The sequence below is a fragment of the Thamnophis elegans genome, chromosome 17, assembly GCF_009769535.1.
Source record: "Thamnophis elegans isolate rThaEle1 chromosome 17, rThaEle1.pri, whole genome shotgun sequence".
NCBI classification, from domain to species: Eukaryota; Metazoa; Chordata; class Lepidosauria; order Squamata; family Colubridae; genus Thamnophis; species Thamnophis elegans.
This window is the reverse complement of record NC_045557.1, coordinates 14,513,859-14,532,275: the sequence shown is the minus strand read 5'-3', so window position 1 is coordinate 14,532,275 and position 18,417 is coordinate 14,513,859. Positions and strand designations below refer to the sequence as shown.

General features: G+C 48.0%; 1 long non-coding RNA gene across 2 annotated transcripts; it reads right to left on the bottom strand.

Annotated features, from left to right (window-relative positions):
* Positions 1-365: 365 nt before the first annotated feature.
* On the bottom strand, positions 366-17,028 carry LOC116520063. Of its 2 annotated transcripts, none has more exons than XR_004256713.1 (5): positions 16,278-17,028; positions 5,735-5,824; positions 5,488-5,626; positions 1,226-1,344; positions 366-609 (listed from the first exon to the last, which is right to left on the bottom strand). It is a non-coding gene; the product is annotated as an uncharacterized LOC116520063 (long non-coding RNA). The 2 variants fall into 2 exon arrangements; XR_004256714.1 differs by lacking the exon at positions 16,278-17,028 and adding an exon at positions 14,028-14,657.
* Positions 17,029-18,417: the final 1,389 nt, after the last annotated feature.

Sequence of the window (18,417 nt, the reverse complement as noted above, 5' to 3'; positions counted from 1 at the left end):
TCCTTCCAATAAAGTAGAGTTTCCTCATTTGGTCGTATTTCCTATCTGGTGTATCTGGGAGGTGATGGGGGGACTTGCTACCTTGTGTGCCAGGTGAGTCTGGCCAGAGCCGGATCTGGGATCTCAGATGCGGCTGCTGCAGACTTTTGAGGTGCTTCTTCTTGTTTTCCCTCATCTTCTGAAGAGGGGTGACTTTCTCAGTTGGCTGTAGTGGCTTTTCTGCACATGGCAGAAAGTTCCTCACCTCTTTGAGGCCTTTCTCAGAGTCAGCCTTCTCTTGCTTGAGATGGACACTTGGCTAGTAATCTCATGCAGTTCTTTGTAGAGTTCTTCAATGTATTTCACCAAAGATTTGTTCTCTAGCTCTAACTGATGGCATGATCTCCTGCAGGTTTTCTGCAGGTCTTCCGTTGTGGTCTTAAGTTGATCCACTTTCTCCTGGAGACAGCTGTGCTGATCTTTCATCCACTGATTGTCTTTCTGGAATTTCTGGGTCTGAAAGTCAAAGAAGTCTCTCAGTTCATCAACCTGGAAGTTGGGACCATCAGTGGTCGCTGAGAGATCATCCAAGGATATTGACCATATGACCATTTTTTCCTTGTTGCTGACCTGTTTGACAAATGGAGAGACACAGTCATATCCTCTCTCAGTTCAGGGCTAATTTTGCTAACCTGCCTTCTCCATTCTGGCTTTTTCCTGGCCCTCTCAAGCTCCGTTTTCTTTGGCAGAGGCGCCATGGGCCAGTCCGCTGTGTGCAGAATGGCCTGCGGGCCGGATCTAAGCATCCTGCAGGCCAGATCTGGCCTGTGGGCCTTGAGTGTGACACCCCTGTCCTAAAGCAGTCATTAAACTACAGTATAACAACTTTGTGTAAAAAACACAAACTTGGCCCCTTTAAGACTTGGATGGTCTTCAACTCCCAGAATTCTGCTTGCAAAATGGCTGGCTGGAGAATTCTGGGAGTTGAAGTCCCCCATACCTTAAAGGGGCCTAGTTTGAGAAACGCCAACAAAATCCCTCAATACTGGTCTCTCTTCAAACTATCCTGACTTCCCATTTCATTCTGAATCCAACTCAAGGCACCTCATTGCTCAAAACCCCCCACAGGACTCGGTATCAGCTCTCCATCGATTTGACTGTCTTTGTATTGCTATGATTTCTGATAACAGGAAAAGGTGGTGACCATTGGAATTAAGACAGACCCCCCCCCCCCGCAAGTACTTACTACGAGTCCCATCTCAGCCACGAAGCCCAGTGGGTGACCTTGAGCCAGTCCCTCTCTCAGCCTTCACAAGGTTGTTCTTGTGGGGATGAAGGAATCTTAGATATGTTCACTGCCTTCAGCTATTTAGAGAAATAATAAAGGCGGTATAAAAAATCCAAGTAATAAAAAACGAAAACAAATGTTCAGTCGCCAGACCAAGTGTGCTATTGGGAAATAACTACTATCTGGCCAACGGAATCAGAGTTTAGTCATTTCCCCAAATCATGAAGCAGGTCGACCTCTAGCTTTGTGGTTGCAATGCCCACCCAACTGCGAAAGCCTGAAGCCATTTTTTGGGCCCCTAAACATTGCAGGTTTTTCCGAGTGCCCTTCACCGCCAGCCAGCCAGCCAGCCAGCCAGGCCCAGCCCCTTTCTGGAGACAAGAACCTTTGACATGATGGATGAGGAGATTGGTGACAGGGATGGAGGCTGCCAACATGGAAGGTATCAGCACGTCTGTGAAGTTTAATGGAACCCCCACTTTTCTAATCTCCCCCCCCCCTTAGTTCTGCCTTAAAGCGAAGGGTCTCTCCCTCCTGAGGAGCCCAGGCGAGGGAGACCCTGCGATGCCCCCAGTGCCAGCCTTCCAATCCAGCCACTTTCCAGGGATGTTGAGCAGAGCCTCCATTACGTGGTCCAGACTCCCCAAGGATGCTGGAGGTTGCCATGGCGAGCTCCAGCCAATGAGCTCAGGAGGAGCCTCTGATGTCACAAGCCAAGGCTTTGATTGGCCTGGACCTGAGATTTGAACAATAACCACCAACCGGCTGCCTTCCCTTGGGGGCGTGGCTTATCCATTGATGAGCCAATCCTGAAGGGGCTTCGAGCCCCGAATTCACCTCAGCCAGAGCGGCTCCCTCTGAAGGGGGAACCCTCAGTCGGAGGGGAGCCCCACATTCCGCCCCTTCTCTGGGAGTGGAATTAAAATCTTGTCCCTTGGGAGTATAATCTGGTGTTAGAGATCCAGAGAATCCAGGTTTCCCTCTCCAGGCCCAGACGATGAAAGGAAATACGCATAAAAGATCAGATGTGATTCATATTCAAAAGGCCTTGTGAGAAGGAGGTGCCTGAAGAAACACATGGGTCTTTGCAAGCTTTAGCTGTCCTACTCACTGCCCGCGTAGGCCAGGTATGGCTTAAAGGCCAGATGATATACTGCCCCCTACAGGCAGTGAGAGGGACAGCTAAATCATGGAAAGACCCAGTGGAGAAGGACCCTGACTGCTGACTGGGGAGTTCTGGGAACTGAAGTCCACTCTTCTTCAGGTTGCCAAGGTTGAGAAACATGCCCTAGTAGATCTTGCACTGGGCAGTTGGACAGGTGACCTCTAAGGTCTCTTTCAACTCCATTTGTCCATTATTCTAACTGCTTACCTTTTTATGGAGGGGAAAAAACAATCCTCTCCAAAAAGGGGCCGGAGGAACAAAATGGAGGATGCGGGGTCTTTGCCAGTTTTAGCTGTCCTACTCACTGCCTGCAGAGGCCAGGCATCACGTAAAGGCCAGACTATAGGCTGCCCCTTACAGGCAGTGAGAGGGACAGCTAAAGATGGCGCAAGCCCCATGGGGTCCTCCATTTTGTGGCGGGAAAGTGGCGAAGGAGAAACGTGGAGAACTGTGGAGTATTTATTTCCCTCCTTTTTCCCTCTGGGTTCTGTGTGTGGAACCTTCCCTCTTCTTTTGGCCTCTTGAGTAAAACCCACCCTGGTTTTCTTGTCCCCCAAACTCGCTCCTGCTTAGTGTCGAAGCCGATAAGCCTCCGGACACAAGGCGTGATAGAGAATCCTACTTTCACTTTGGTTCCCAGATGGAAGGATTGAAAAGCTAATCAAGGGCCAAGAGGAGAATCTCACAGTCAAGGGAGGGTCTCCCCTTTGCCCTTCCCCTAATCATGCAGCCACAACAGGTCCTTCTGGTTGGTTCTTTGGATTTTACATTTTTTTTTAATGGAAATTTTGGGAAGAAAAACTTTTACAAATATTTACCTCCCTCCCCCCAACCTTCCCCCCCCCCGACTTCCCAGAACCAACACAGGGTATAAATCTTTAACAAAGATATTCTAAAATAAGCTTTAAAAAAAGTTAGTATCATCTTTCATTTGAGCTTTAACTCCTCTTTGCTAGGCTAACTCTAAACAGATTATATCATTCCTTGTTTCTTCAGTCATAAACTATCTGGAATTTCTTAGTCCCGTATTTATTTTGAGTATAGTCAATCCATCTTCTCCACTCCAGTTTATATCTGTCATTTGAATAGTCCTTAAGATATGCTGATATTTTAGCCATCTCTGCTAAGTTTGTTACTTTCAATGTCCATTCTTGAATAGTAGGCAAATCTTCCTTCTTCCAGTATTGCGCCACCAACATTCTTGCTGCCGTTGTTAAATGCAAAATCATGTTAGTCTCTACAACTGTACAATCAGTAATTATACCTAAGAATAGCAATAGCAATAGACTTATATACCGCTTCATAGGCCTTTCAGGCCTCTCTAAGCGGTTTACAGAGAGTCAGCATATTGCCCCCAACAATCTGGGTCCTCATTTTACCCACCTCGGAAGGATGGAAGGCTGAGTCAACCCTGAGCCGGTGAGATTTGAACCGCTGACCTGCTGATCTAGCAGTAGCCTGCAGTGCTGCATTTAACCACTGCGCCACCTTGGCTCTTGAAGAATAACTGAGGGGTAAACTTTATCCTTTTTTAAGAACATTTTGCATAATCCACCATACTTTTATCCAAAATGCTTTAACCTTTTTACAAGTCCACCATATATGATAATATGTAGCATCAGCACTGTCACATCTCCAGCATTTAGGTTGTAAATTCGGATACATAGAGGCCAGTTTTTTAAGATCTCGATGCCATCTATAAAACATCTTATAAAGGTTTTCTCTCAAATTTTGGGCTTGTGTAAACTTTACATTTCTTACCCAGATCTTTTCCCATGTATCCAACATTATTGGTTCTTCAAAATTTTGGGCCCACTTTATCAAACAGTCTTTAATTAATTCTGTTTCCGAATCCATTTCTATTAATGCATTGTATACCGTAGTCTCTTTATATGCATTGGACTTTGATTTCTGATTTGTTTTAGTAAGTTATCCGCGTCTTGCATAAAACCGATTTTTTGATCTCTTTTCCATCTGGCCTGTAACTGTCCATACTGAAACCTGATTTTACATTGTTTTCTCACCAAAGGTCACAGGTATCTTGCAAAGTGTGCCAGTTTGGGGTTTTTTTTCCCCTTATAAGCGAGCTATTCTTCCTGGCAGGTGGCTTTAAGGTGCTAACTTCTGCCTCACTGCTAATGTGCAGCCCCCCCTCCTTCCTTGGTGCAGTGGTTAAATGCAGCACTGCAGGCTACTGCTAGATCAGCAGGTCAGCGGTTCAAATCTCACCGGCTCAGGGTTGACTCAGCCTTCCATCCTTCCGAGGTGGGTAAAATGAGGACCCAGATTGTTGGGGGCAATATGCTGACTCTCTGTAAACCGCTTAGAGAGGCCTGAAAGGCCTATGAAGCGGTATATAAGTCTACTGCTATTGCTATTGCTATTCCTTCCTATTGCAGAGCAGAATAAAAGAACAAACAGTTTTTTTCTGTGGCAGCCCCCCCCCCCCCCCGCGACTCCTCTCCCTCTTCAGAGAGAGAGAGACAGGAAAGGAGCAAAGTTCTTAATTGCCAAGGCAAAGAAATGAAGACGAGAGAAAATGTTTTTATCGGAATTTATATTCCTCACTCTCATGTCCATTCCATCCACACCAGAGTCCTGTCTCCACATAGGACCTTTCCTCTCATCCCCAGGGCCTCATCTGTGCATATATTCCACCCTCTGATCCTATTGGTAAAGAGGTGGCTGTTGGCGGGGCAAGCGCATTGCGGACAGGCGGGGCAAGCGAGTGGCGACTGAGTGGGTGGGGGGAGTGAGCAAGGGGGCAGGCAATGGGAGGGAGTGTTCTAGTACATGGCCTCCAGAAGAACGGGTACCGGAAGAGACGCTACATTTGACCAACCAGTACGCACGTACCGGGGCGTACCCCCTGAAACCCACCCCTGTTCCCCACTGACTTTGCTTGTCAGAAGGGGATCACGTGATGCCAGGACACTGCAACCATCGTAAATGGGAGTCAGTCGTCCAGCCTCCAAATGTAAATCCCGGGACCAGGGAGATGCTGCAACGGTCACAAGGGTGCAAAAATGGCCATAAGTCACTGAGGGAAACCTACCTGTTGCTGGAGCTGGGAATTTCATGTTCAGCAGCCAAGAGGTGGCAGTTTGACCCCAGTACCAGAAGGCAGGTTCTGTATGGACACAGAAAGGGACCAACAGGCCAATCCAGTGTCCCTTGTTTCTGATGGTCGGGTTCTGTGGAATAAGACAGGCACAGGATGAATGCAAGGCTGACCTTCTGGAACCCAACAGGAAGCCCATCTCATCCAGGGGTAAGAAAGGCTGCTTCCTCAACAAACTCACCTCGGGTGGGATCTGAAGCAGCTGGATCAGGGACCGGGTTGCTCTCTCACGTAAGGTGAGGTCAGGCGATGTCAGCCAGTTCCCCAAGGCCTAGGAAAAGCGGAGACAATTCCTTTTTCTACACACATAAATATCTTGCTATGTTTTACAAAAAAATACTTATAGAAAACTATAATCGTTACAATGAAAAATACTAGTTTATGTTTATTCCGCCAAGGACTTTTTAAATTTGTGTTTTATTTCTTATGCATGGGCTGGAATAATTTTGTTGTTGTTGCTTTTCCTTTTGTAAGTGCAGAAATGGCTTCTTTTAAAATTTCAAGTGCTTTGTAATGTGAAATCTGCACAGCAGCAAGTGAGAAACCCAAGAGGGATTTCGAAGGGGGGGGGCGATATGGTTTTCACTCACTGGTAGGATGGAAATAAGAAGGAAAGCAGAGTAAAAGAAGTTGAGATGTTGTGCAATATCTCAACTTCTATATCCAAATAACCAATCAATATGATCTGTTATGCATGCATTCTGAGGGGGAGGGCAAAGGGTTGAATGTGACCATCCCTTGACTATACAAAATGCTGTAAGATTCAAATATTTTGGTCCTTGGTTAGCTTTTCAAACCGGGGTCCGTATATCTTGGTACCAAAATAAAAGTATAATTCTGTATCACACCTTGTGTCCCGTGACTTATCGGCTTTGACACTAAGCAAGAACCCAGGTTTGGGGACAAGAGTTTGCTGGAGAACAGCGTTCCCTCTAAGCTGCGCGTGTGAGCGGCCGCGCAGGTAACAAAGAAACACTGCGCACAAGTTTCTAAGTGCAGCGCAGTGTTTTTTAATGCCTTTAAATGTGACTGAAAATATCCCCCTTCCCTCCTTTCTGAACTCTGATTTCTGATTGGTGAAATCAAGGAAAACCCTGCCCGGAGACCGATGACGCTGCAGAAGGGAGAATTCCCATTGGTCCCTCACGTGTCCACTCAATTCCCTACCCAACTGCGCATGCGCATGTCACACACACACACACACACACACAGAGAGAGAGAGAGAGAGAGAGAGAGAGAGAGAGAGAGAGCGCATGGACTTCCTCTCCCCAAAGACTGGGGGGGGGGGCGCAGAAATGGCCTCCCCGCCCTCCTAGATGCCCTCTGGAAGTCAGAGACAGATCATGTCCGAACTTGATGTTGGCCCTTTGGGGGTGTTTCTTGCCCTCTGCAGCCCCCGGGGGCTTCCCTGAAGCCACGTCCGGCTTCTCTGCCAGGCGGCTGCCAAAGGGAAGGGAGGGTTAGGGCGCTTCTCCCAACAGCCCAGGGCCGGCTCCTCTGCCTTCCTCGGCGGTTGGGAGAGCGCTGCGCCCCTTTCAGTCTCCCTGGGGGCCGCCAGGGCTGCTGCGGCTGGAGACGAGGCTGCTGGGGAGAAGTCAGCGGGGGGAGGGGGAGGAGAAGGGAAACTTCTGCTCGGGACGCCTTTTCCCTCCTCTCCCCCGGATCTCCCCCCGGCAGCGCTCGCCCCGCGCGGCAGCAAAGGGTCCGCGTGTCACGGGGGCTGCCTGGCACCGATCAGCTGAGAGGCTGGCAAAGAAGCGGCTCTCGGAGGAAGAAGGCAGGGATGCTGGCTGGCATTCGCTTCCCTCCTTCCTGTTCGCCGTCGCCTGCAGCCCAGGCCCCGCCTACACTGTAGGCTCTCCGGCTTGGGGGGGGTTGGACTAGATGACCTCCATGGTCTCTTCCAACTCTGATTCACTTAACAACCGTGTTACTAATTTAAAAACTGCCATAATTCACTTAACAACCGCATTACTAATTTGAAAACTGCAGCGATTCACTTAACAACCATGTTACTAATTTAAAAACTAGTAATTCACTTAATAACCCTGTTACCAATTTAAAAACTTGTGATTCACTTAACAACTGCATTACTAATTTAAAAACTGCAGTGATTCACTTAACAACTGTGTTACTAATTTAAAAACTAGTGATTCACTTAACAACCCTGTTACTAATTTAAAAACTATTGATTCACTTAACAACCGTGTTACTAATTTATAAATTAGTGATTCACTTAACAAGCATGTTACTAATTTAAAAACTGCAATGATTCACTTAACAACCATGTTACTAATTTAAAAACTGCAATGATTCACTTAACAACCATGTTTCTACTTTAAAAAGTGCAGTGATTTACTTAACAACCACATTACTAATTTAAAAACTGCAGCAATTCACTTAACAACCGTGTTAGTAATTTAAAAACTAGTGATTCACTTAACAACCGTGTTACTAATTTAAAAACTTCAATGATTCACTTAACAACAGCATTACTAATTTAAAAACTGCAGCAATTCAGTTAACAACCATGTTACTAATTTAAGAACTAGTGATTCACTTAACAACCGTGTTACTAATTTAAAAACTGCAGCCATTCATTTAACAACCGTGATCCTAATTTAAAAACTGCAGTAATTCACTTAACAACCGTGTTAATAATTTAAAAACTGCAGCGATACACTTAACAACCGTGTTACTAATGTAAAAACTGCAGCGATTCACTTAACAACCATGTTACTAATTTAAAAACTAGTAATTCACTTAATAACCCTGTTACCAATTTAAAAACTTGTGATTCACTTAACAACTGCATTACTAATTTAAAAACTGCAGTGATTCACTTAACAACTGTGTTACTAATTTAAAAACTAGTGATTCACTTAACAACCCTGTTACTAATTTAAAAACTATTGATTCACTTAACAACCGTGTTACTAATTTATAAATTAGTGATTCACTTAACAAGCATGTTACTAATTTAAAAACTGCAATGATTCACTTAACAACCATGTTACTAATTTAAAAACTGCAATGATTCACTTAACAACCATGTTTCTACTTTAAAAAGTGCAGTGATTTACTTAACAACCACATTACTAATTTAAAAACTGCAGCAATTCACTTAACAACCGTGTTAGTAATTTAAAAACTAGTGATTCACTTAACAACCATGTTACTAATTTAAAAACTTCAATGATTCACTTAACAACAGCATTACTAATTTAAAAACTGCAGCAATTCAGTTAACAACCATGTTACTAATTTAAGAACTAGTGATTCACTTAACAACCGTGTTACTAATTTAAAAACTGCAGCCATTCATTTAACAACCGTGATCCTAATTTAAAAACTGCAGTAATTCACTTAACAACCGTGTTAATAATTTAAAAACTGCAGCGATACACTTAACAACCGTGTTACTAATGTAAAAACTGCAGTGATTCACTTAACAACCATGTTACTAATTTAAAAATGGCAGTGATTCACTTAACAACTGCATTACTAATTTAAAAACTGCAGCAATTCACTTAACAACCACGTTGCTAATGGAAGCGGAAGCGCAACAGCCAATGTTGGGGAAGGGGAAGGGGTGGCGCTCCCCTGTTCTCACCACCGCCACCCCTTCGCCCCTGGTAACGGCGACCGTTGTGCTGCTGCTTCCAGACGGGACGCTGGAGGAGCTGCTGGCGGGCAGGTGAGATCCCCGCCTAAAGATGGCGCCGAGGGCCTGGCAGAATATATCCCGCTGGAAGCGGCAGCGCTCTGGACCACGGATCCCCAGGAGAGCTGCCGGCTAGAGCTGTGCAAGAAGCCCGCTTGGGTGGGGAGGATGGGCACTGGGCAGCCCTTGCCCGTCCTGGCCACCGCCGTCCCCTCGTCCTGGGCGGCTGTCACAGCACCTCCTCTAGCTGGTGTGGGGGAGACCCTCTGCAGTCCCTCTCATCTGGTTGGGATGCCAGCGAGTGTGTTGGGCTGAAGGAAGGAGGGATACTCTCTCTCTCTCTCTCCCTCCCTCCCTCTCTCTCTCTCCCCCCCCTCTCTCTAGAAACATATATCATGTTTGCAATAATTTACCTTTTTTTCTAAATAGGCACAGTTCCCTTACCGGAACCCTCGCTCACTCACTCAAACACACACACACACACACTCTCTCATGCACAAAACCATTTTTCTCCATTCCAATTCGGATCCTATAAATCAATTGCTCTGTGAAACATCTGTGAAAAAAATTCAGGTGCTCAGATATGAAAATGTGCCGCTCAAACACTATACTTTTCCGCACACACTGAAAAAAAATTAGAGGGAACATTGTCTGTAAGTATGCCGATGTGTAAATGCTTGTGTGAGTCCCTATCCCCGACTGTGAAAGGGGTTAAATATTTTGATTCCCTTTCTTACAAAGAAACCCAGTGCTCCTCTGCACAAAAAAGGTTGAAAAACACTACTCTAAGGATTCCTTTGTAACAAATACATGCTGGCACACATTGGGGGTCAAAAGCACTGATAAACTTTAGGAGATGCTGTCTGGTAGGCAAGGATCTCTATTCCGCTATCTCCGAGCTGTAGCAGCTTGTCTGATTTGTGCCAGAAATAATCCAAAAGGAGCCAGGCACCCACCCCTATGAGTCCAACTTAACGGCAACTACCCAGGGACAATTTGAGATACAGACTTGACTGAATTCCCTAGAAAGGGAGGTTTTAAGTCTGTTTTGGGACTAGAATCTCCCTTCACAGGATGGCCTGAGGCTTTTGCTTGCAGGGCTAATAAAGATCATGAAGTAGTAAATGTCCTAATGGAAGAAATTATTCCTAGGTTTGGGCTGCCAAATAGTACATCATTGGATTGGGACCCATATTTCACAGCTAGGTTTGTGCGAACAGTTAAACATCACTCGGAAGCTTTACTCAGCCTACCACCTGGCAAGTCCTCCTATGGGAAAAAATGTAATGATTTACAAAAACAACAGATAGCTAAGCTCCACCAGAAAGCTCACCTGTGCTCACCTCAAACTTTGCCACCCTCATTGCACCTCAAAAGCGAATAGGCTTGAGCCTCTTTGAGGCCCTTTTGGGATGACCACATCCCTCCCTAAAGGCAGAGGAGAGGCCCATCCCACTGGTGGGCAAACTGACTCTTTGGAATATAATCTAATGGTTGGGTTGGCAATATATAAATCATGTAACAATGTTGTACCTGTTTCTTTAAAGCATACTGTAAAATGTGATTGGTTGCTGTTTTTCCTCAATCGGCCATAAGAGGGAGCCGACTCTTAGCTCGCTCTCTCTTCCTTAGATGCTGGGCTGATCTGAACTGAGTGAGCTATTTTAAGTTCTGCAACTGCTAGCAACCTTTGAGTTCTGAACTGATTATATGATACTGGACTATGTTATTTGGATTATCCCTTAACTGAAAGACGTTGATGACTGACTGACTTATCCGTGGGTAACTTGGACTGTTTGATGGACTGTTTGAAGCTTCCGAGTGATGTTTAACTGTTCGCACAAACCTAGCTGTGAAATACAAATATTTCCAGGAAAGTAGAAGCCTATTTAAACTGCAATGTTTCTGTATGCTGGTTTGTGTGTTCTCCAACACAACTCTCACAACACTTCTCTGAACGTACTTGCTCTCCCAACGGGGAGCTTACCTAACACTGGCCTTGTACCAAAAGCGCAAGACACCTCGCTGGGGTGATGAATTTCCTTTCCCGTTATCTGCAGGACTAGATCACCCAGGACATCCATTTCAGCCTGCAGACTGGACGCTTGTAAAGACGTGGGGACCAACAACCTCCTTGGATCAGCAGAGGAAGGGACCCTTCCAAAGGCTTCAGACCACCCATACAGCCCTAAAAGTGGAAGGCCGGGCATCTTGGATTGATCACTTCCAGAGTGAAGAAATACCCACGATCTGCCCGTCCTGATTCCTGGACTGCACAGCCTGTGACTTTCTCAGTAGCAGAACTGGGACTGAAGTTATTGTTCTGGAACCAAAAGCCTCCGGAACCATAGTTGTGTGAGAGGAGAACTGCCATCTCCCGTAGGTGTTTTCTCAATTAGAACATTTCCCCAAAAGGTGTTTGTAGCTACCCACACAAGGATTAGGAGTTACCCAATTATTACCACTAGCTGATTGGTGTGTCTGTGTGCATGAAGGCTAAGATATTAAGACAAATAAACTTAACAACCTTTGGGATGAGACCACATGATTTTGTGATGTATCTGTGCTCTTCCCATATAGGTGGGTACCTATATTATGCCCACTTTACCTGAAAGGAAGACTGGAAACCACAGGAATCTTGAACAACTCAGAAAGTACCTGAACCCCTTTCTTTGCTCTGTGGGCTCTGGTCCCTCAATAATGCTTTGTATCACATACAAGCGGTGGAGGAAATCCTAGCCAAGGAGACCGGGGAGTTTTTTATTGCTGCAGCCAAAGAACAAGAAGCCATTTGGACAATGATAGTTCAGAATAGAATAGCTCTAGATATGACATTGGCATCCTAAGGAGATGGGTGTGCACTACTTGGACAACAATGCTGTGTGCAGATTCTGGAGAAATCCTGGAATTCCACAGCTGAACTACACACATCACAAAGAGAGCTGCAACTCCCCCCCCCCAATGGAAAGACTAGTGGCATTGAGTGACAGGAGGGTTGCCTGATTTCACTGGTTAAGTACCTAATAATGACCCTGGCAGGCAAAGTCATTGTTCTCTTAATCACCTGTTGTGCATTACAATGCCTTCTGCTTTGCCTCCCCACCTGTAAGTAAACCAGGAGGTCTCCCAGTACAGGGATATTGCTGTTGGGTGAACCTTGGAAAATGAGATCATTTTCAGATTCAAAGGGGGGGGGGGGTGATGGGCTGGGTGCTAAAGCAAGGTCATAGCACACACTTGAAAGTAAAGCAGGAAGACTGTAATTGGGGTGTGGGGCTCTGTCTGTCTCACAAGAACAAAGAATGCTTTGTTCAACAGGAAATATGCATGTGTAAAGCTTGCAGCAATTATGGGTAGCTAGAAAGTTGATAACAGTAACAAGAATTGGACAACTTGCAGACCTCAGCTAAAAGTTAGGAATAGAGATGGCCGGCAACAAATGAAACGCCTGTTAGAGAACTCCTGGGGCCTTCATTAGCCAAGGCTTAGGAATGGCACAGCTAGAGACCAATAGAACAAATGGTAGAATTATTGCTAAAGTGTTTTTAGAGGATATTTCTTATTATTTCACCTTGTCCTGCCTTCTCCTTGAGTGAAAATGTATAAAGTTTTCTTAATCCTTTGTTCTTGGCCTTTTGACCAGGAACCTTTTTCCTTGGAGTCCTGCAATAAAAAGCAATCAGAAAACCTGCCCCTCCTGTCTGGGTCCATCATTGGCTTCCACACCAGGCTCAGACCCAAATTGGGGACAACACAAGTGTATCTTTGAACAGCAACTACATGGATACATTTTCTTCCTGGATATCTGAATTTGGAATTCATGCCCAAAAGGAGACCGTCTCCAGTTAAAGAGGAGCTAAGGAGGAGAATCTCCTGCTAGTGAATTTCCTCATAGAAATCAATATCTCATTGTTGGGGAAAAAAAGAAACAGGAAATCATGCAATGTTGATATTCTCCAAGTTGGATTCTTTTTGGGTCTTCAGCTGCTGGAGCCCTCAACATTTGGAAGATGGGCAAAAGAGGGTCATGTCCTTGGGGATTCAGCATCATGAAGCCACGCAGGATTTTCATATCTTACTCTCCAAACTCAGGCACTAAGTTTGGTGTGGAGCCGAAAAGAACTTGATTGCCTGAATTGGGGAGAGTTTGAGAGAAGCAAAGGGGAGCCCAACTGCCAATGACTCTGGGTGGCTTACAAGAGAGGACAATAAAACGGGGAAGAAGATGGGTAAAACACTGTATGAAAATCCAAGCTCCCAATGGCTCAACGAAGAGCCAACCCAGGGGTGGAGGGCTATGTCGCAGGGCACAGTGGCACAGGCAGCAGCCGCAACAGGAGTCCCCTCCAAAGAGGGAGAGGGTGTAGGAGGAAAAACACACACACAGAGAGACGGTTTCCAAGGGCTCAAAAAGGTTGAAAACTGCAACTAGGAAGGGGGCAGTATTGTAGGGGATTTCCCCCCACTGCTGCAGTTTTTGGAAAGGAGGAGCAGGTGGATGTGGAGAGGGAGGGGCTGGTAAGGCAGCTAAAGTGGGGAGGGGCTGGCTGACTACCGTGCTTACTGTCTCTGGGGTGCATAGGACACTGCACACCAAGACAACTACACACAAGAACAGCTTTCCCCCACCTGCCATCACTCTGCTCAACAATGAATTCCCACAACACCTCCTAAGACTGCATTACTATTCTTCTTCTTACTCTTCTCGGTAACTGTCTCTCCCCACTTATGACTATGTTGCTTGTATCTTTACAATTTAGATGGTTCTGTTTGTTTCTTAGTATGATTTGATTGCTTATAAGTAACTTACGACTATCTCCAAGTGTTGTATGTTGATGGATGCCTTTTATTTTACTTCAGGTACACTGTGAGAGGTGATGCACCAAAGACAAATTCCTTGCGTGTCCAATCACACTTGGCCAATAAAGAATTCCCTTCTGCTCTGTCCTATTAACGGAGGACATTTCTTGGGTGAGAAGTGAAGGGAAAGAAAATCCAGTTGCCTCCTGAAAAAGCACCTTCGGGATGAGATCTGTTGCTTGAGCAGAGGGTTGGGCTAGAAGACCTCTAAGGTCCCTTCCAGCTGGCTTGTTCTTATTGTGTCAGCTCAGAAGGGAACTTCCTCCATCGGTCTAAGCCTCAGTGGGTCCAGCATCACATTAGCTCAGGTCTTCAGTGCAAAACGAGGAGAGCATTGAAAGGGCGGAAAACTCCGTGGCCCCTTCAGCTTTCGCTCGCCTGGCTGCACCCCCAGACCTCCCAACCCACCTTGACTAGGGGAGGACCCCAGGGGGAGGGAAGGGCTGCAGTCCCAGGAGGGCCCCTCGGCCTCCCCCTGCCTGAATGCGGGGATTGGGCGGAGGATTTTCTCCTGAATGGATCCTTTGATGTTTATAAAGGCTGCTCCTATGACTGAAGCTCTTTCCACACTCCAGGCATTTATGAGGTTTTTTTCCTGTGTGGATCCTTTGATGTGCATAAAGGCTGCTCCTCTCACTGAAGCTCTTTCCACACTCCAAACATTTATGAGGTTTTTCTCCTGTGTGGATCCTTTGATGTCTATAAAGATTGCCCCTCTGACTGAAGCTCTTTCCACACTCCAGACATTTATGAGGTTCTTCTCCTGTGTGGATCCTTTGATGTCTATAAAGGCTGCTCCTCTCACTGAAGCTCTTTCCACACTCCAGACATTTATGAGGTTCTTCTCCTGTGTGGATCCTTTGATGTCTATAAAGGTTGCTCCTCTCACTGAAGCTCCTTCCACACTGCAGACATTCATGAGGTTTTTCTCCTGTGTGAATATTTTGATGTGCATAAAGACTGCCCCTCCGACTGAAGCTCTTTCCACACTCCAGACATTTATGAGGTTTTTCTCCTGTGTGGATCCTCTGATGTCTATAAAGGTTGCACCTCTCAGTGAAGCTCTTTCCACACTCCAGACATTTATGAGGTTTTTCTCCTGTGTGGATCCTTTGATGTATAAAAAGGCTGCTACTCTGACTGAAGCTCTTTCCACACTCCAAACATTTATGAGGATTGTCTCCTGTGTGGATCCTTTGATGTCTATAAAGGTTGCTCCTCTCAGTGAAGCTCTTTCCACACTCCAGACATTTATGAGGTTTTTCTCCTGTGTGGATCCTTTGATGTCTATAAAGGCTGCTACTCTCACTGAAGCTCTTTCCACACTCCAGACATTTATGAGGATTGTCTCCTGTGTGGATCCTTTGATGTCTATAAAGGTTGCTCCTCTCAGTGAAGCTCTTTCCACACTCCAGACATTTATGAGGTTCTTCTCCTGTGTGGATCCTTTGATGTCTATAAAGGGTGCTCCTCTGGCTGAAGCTCTTTCCACACTCCAGACATTTATGAGGATTTTCTCCTGAATGGACCTTTAGATGCTTTCGAAGACACTGATTTCTCTTGAAGAATTTTTCACATTCCGGGCACTGATGTTTCTCTTCTTCCTCCTGGATCCTTTGGGGATTCCGGGGTCTTCCGAAGGACCCTCCGCACTCCAGGCCCGTCTCGGCGTCTCCCTCCGTTTCCTCCTCCTCGCATCGCCCTCCAGGCAGCCGCCTTTCCTGGGCTCCCGCTGGGCTCATCCCTCCTGCAGCTCCGGAGCCTCCCGGCCTTTCCCCGCCGTCTCCCGGGGCTGCTCCGCGGGGCCCGCTGTCCTCCTCCTCCTCTCGGGCGGCGCTTCCTTCCTTCCCTCTCCCGCCGGGCTCCTCCGTCCTCCTGCAGGGGAGAAAGAGAGGCGGGTCACGGCGGCGTCCCCCTCACCGCAGGAGAGGCCCAGGCCCAGGCCGAGGCCTCCCCTCCCGAGGACCCGAAGGAGACCCTCCCAGGCTGCCACTCCGTCCCAGCAGCCTCTACTTACTTCCGGTTTCTCCGCCTCCGAAGGGAACCGCTCCTTCCGTCAGCTCTCTGGTTCCGAAAGTGAAGCCGCTCCATATACCAGCCCCTCCTTCCTGCGAAGCCCCGCCTCCTCCCCTCCAGGCGCCGCCTCCTTGACGTTCCCCCGAAGGAGAGAAAGGGACCCGCTAGAACGGCGGTTCTCAACCTTCCTGATGCCGTTCGACACGGTTCCTCCTGTGGCGGTGACCCCCAAGCGCCAAATTGGGCTCCAGCGTTCCCTTCGCCGCCACGTTCCTTTCTTTTATTTCATTTTCCGCTCTGGTTTTCCGCCTCAGCAACGGTCCCTCTTGGCCTCCGTAGCTCCGCCCACCGAGCTCCGTCGCTGGGAGGGAGGTGCTTTCCCAGCGTCCTCTGCGCTGCGCGCGTCTGTCCCCACTCCGGCCCCTCCTTTCGCTCCGCCCCCTGCCCACAGACAGCCCCACGGACAGGCGGAGGGAGGGCGGGGCTTCGGTGGGAGGAGCCGCGGTGGCCCCTCCCCTCCCACCGCCCCTTCCCTTCGGGCGGCTCCTTTGGGCGCGGGAGGCTCCTGGCGGGGGCGGCGGAGCTTCGCCCGGGGAGCTGAAGGGGAGGCTCCGAAGGGAAGGCCCGCGTCCTCCCTTCCCCGGCTTCTCCTGCCAGGGAGACGCAGCACGCAGGCTCCGAAGCCTTCCAGGCTCCCCCCGGGGGTCTCGGGCGACCCCTGGGAAAAGGCCCTTCCACCCCCAGGAGGAGAACCGCCGGGCCAGGAGCCAAGCAGCCGAAGGGATCCCGGGAAGGGATGGAGCTCAGCCCGAGGGGATCCCGGGAGGCCATTGGGAGGCGAGGGAGCCAAGGAGGGACGGGGGAATCCACTGGAAAGCCAGGGATCCCAAGGGGGGGGAAGAAGCGGATCCCAGGAGGGGATCACCCCCCACCCTTTCCTGCAAGGGGGGGAAAGGACCCCTCCTCCCTTTGGGGCTGAGCAGGGGGGAGACCAGCCGCGGGGGGAGCTCTGGGCCCCCTGGAGATGGAGCTCGAGAGGCTCATGCAGTTGCTCTGCTTCGGTGGGTCCTCTGGACTGGATCCCCTAGACTGGATCCCCTGCGGTTGAGGAGGCCATGGACCTCTGGCCACAGGGACCCCCAACCCTGCAGTGGAGGAGACCTCAAGGCTCCCCATGGCACAGAAGCCGCTGGACATCCCAGCCGAGGAGACCAAAAAGCCCCCCCAGCTCCGGACAAAGTCTGGCTACGACCAAACGGGCCGGAGAAGGCGGGGTGGGAACAGGGGGCGGAAATAAACTCTGTACATGCTCAGGGGCTGCAGTGGCCTGTTTTCCACAAAGGACGGTTGGGGATCCTGGGAAAGGTCATCCCAGGTCAAGCTTTCCCGTGAGTGGCAGCTGCCAGCTGGCCTCTAATTGAAATGGGCCCAATTGGCTGTGGAAGGGACAGGAGACCACAAAGAGATCTCCACTCTGCCTGGAAGAAGCAAAGGCGAACCGCTTCCACATTGGGGCTTCATAAATCAGAAATACACTTCCTAAGGTGGGAAACGTGGCTCCACGTAGCTCTGTCTAAAACTGCCCCCTTGGCTGGGGACCCATCAGCAAAGCCCTTTAAAATATCCCAATAACGTTCTGGTTGGTCAGGTGACCGACCCTCTTTATGACCGTCCCTAGTTATGACCTTGATGACAAGCTCCGTTGCAGTATTTATTTGTATGTACTTGAATAATAATTCTTCTTTAACATGCAACGCTCAAATAAAGTGCAAATGTATAAAGTGCAATATGAAATGGTCCCAGCAAGTTCCATGATCTTGAAACTATCCCTTTGTTGACGCAGCCTAGAACTGGATTGCCGTTTTTGGAAGAGGCAGCACACTGCTGGCTGAGACTTGGATCCCTCTCACAGTTACTGCTGTTGAGCCAGGGACCAGCTCCTTTATCCCAGTGGCTCCCAAACTTGGCAACTTTAAGACTTGTGGACTTCAACTCCCAGAATTCTCCAGCCAGCAGAGCTGGGAGTTGAAGTCCACAAGTCTTAAAGTTGCCAAGTTTGGGAACCTCTGCTTTATACCTATTCATTTGGTATGGGGACTTTCAGACCAAGTTACAGGAAATTGCAGATCAACCGGACCAGTGGTGGGTTGCTAACCGGTTTACTACTGATTTGCTTGTGCTTGTGCTGCGCAATGCTTCAGTGCGTGCACAGAAGTGTCCAGGTGGATGGGTGGAGCCTCCTGCCACCGCCACTGCTTGTTCAGCCGAACTGGGAGGAACCCACCTCTGAACTGGAACTGGGAAAATTTTAGGAAATATAATCA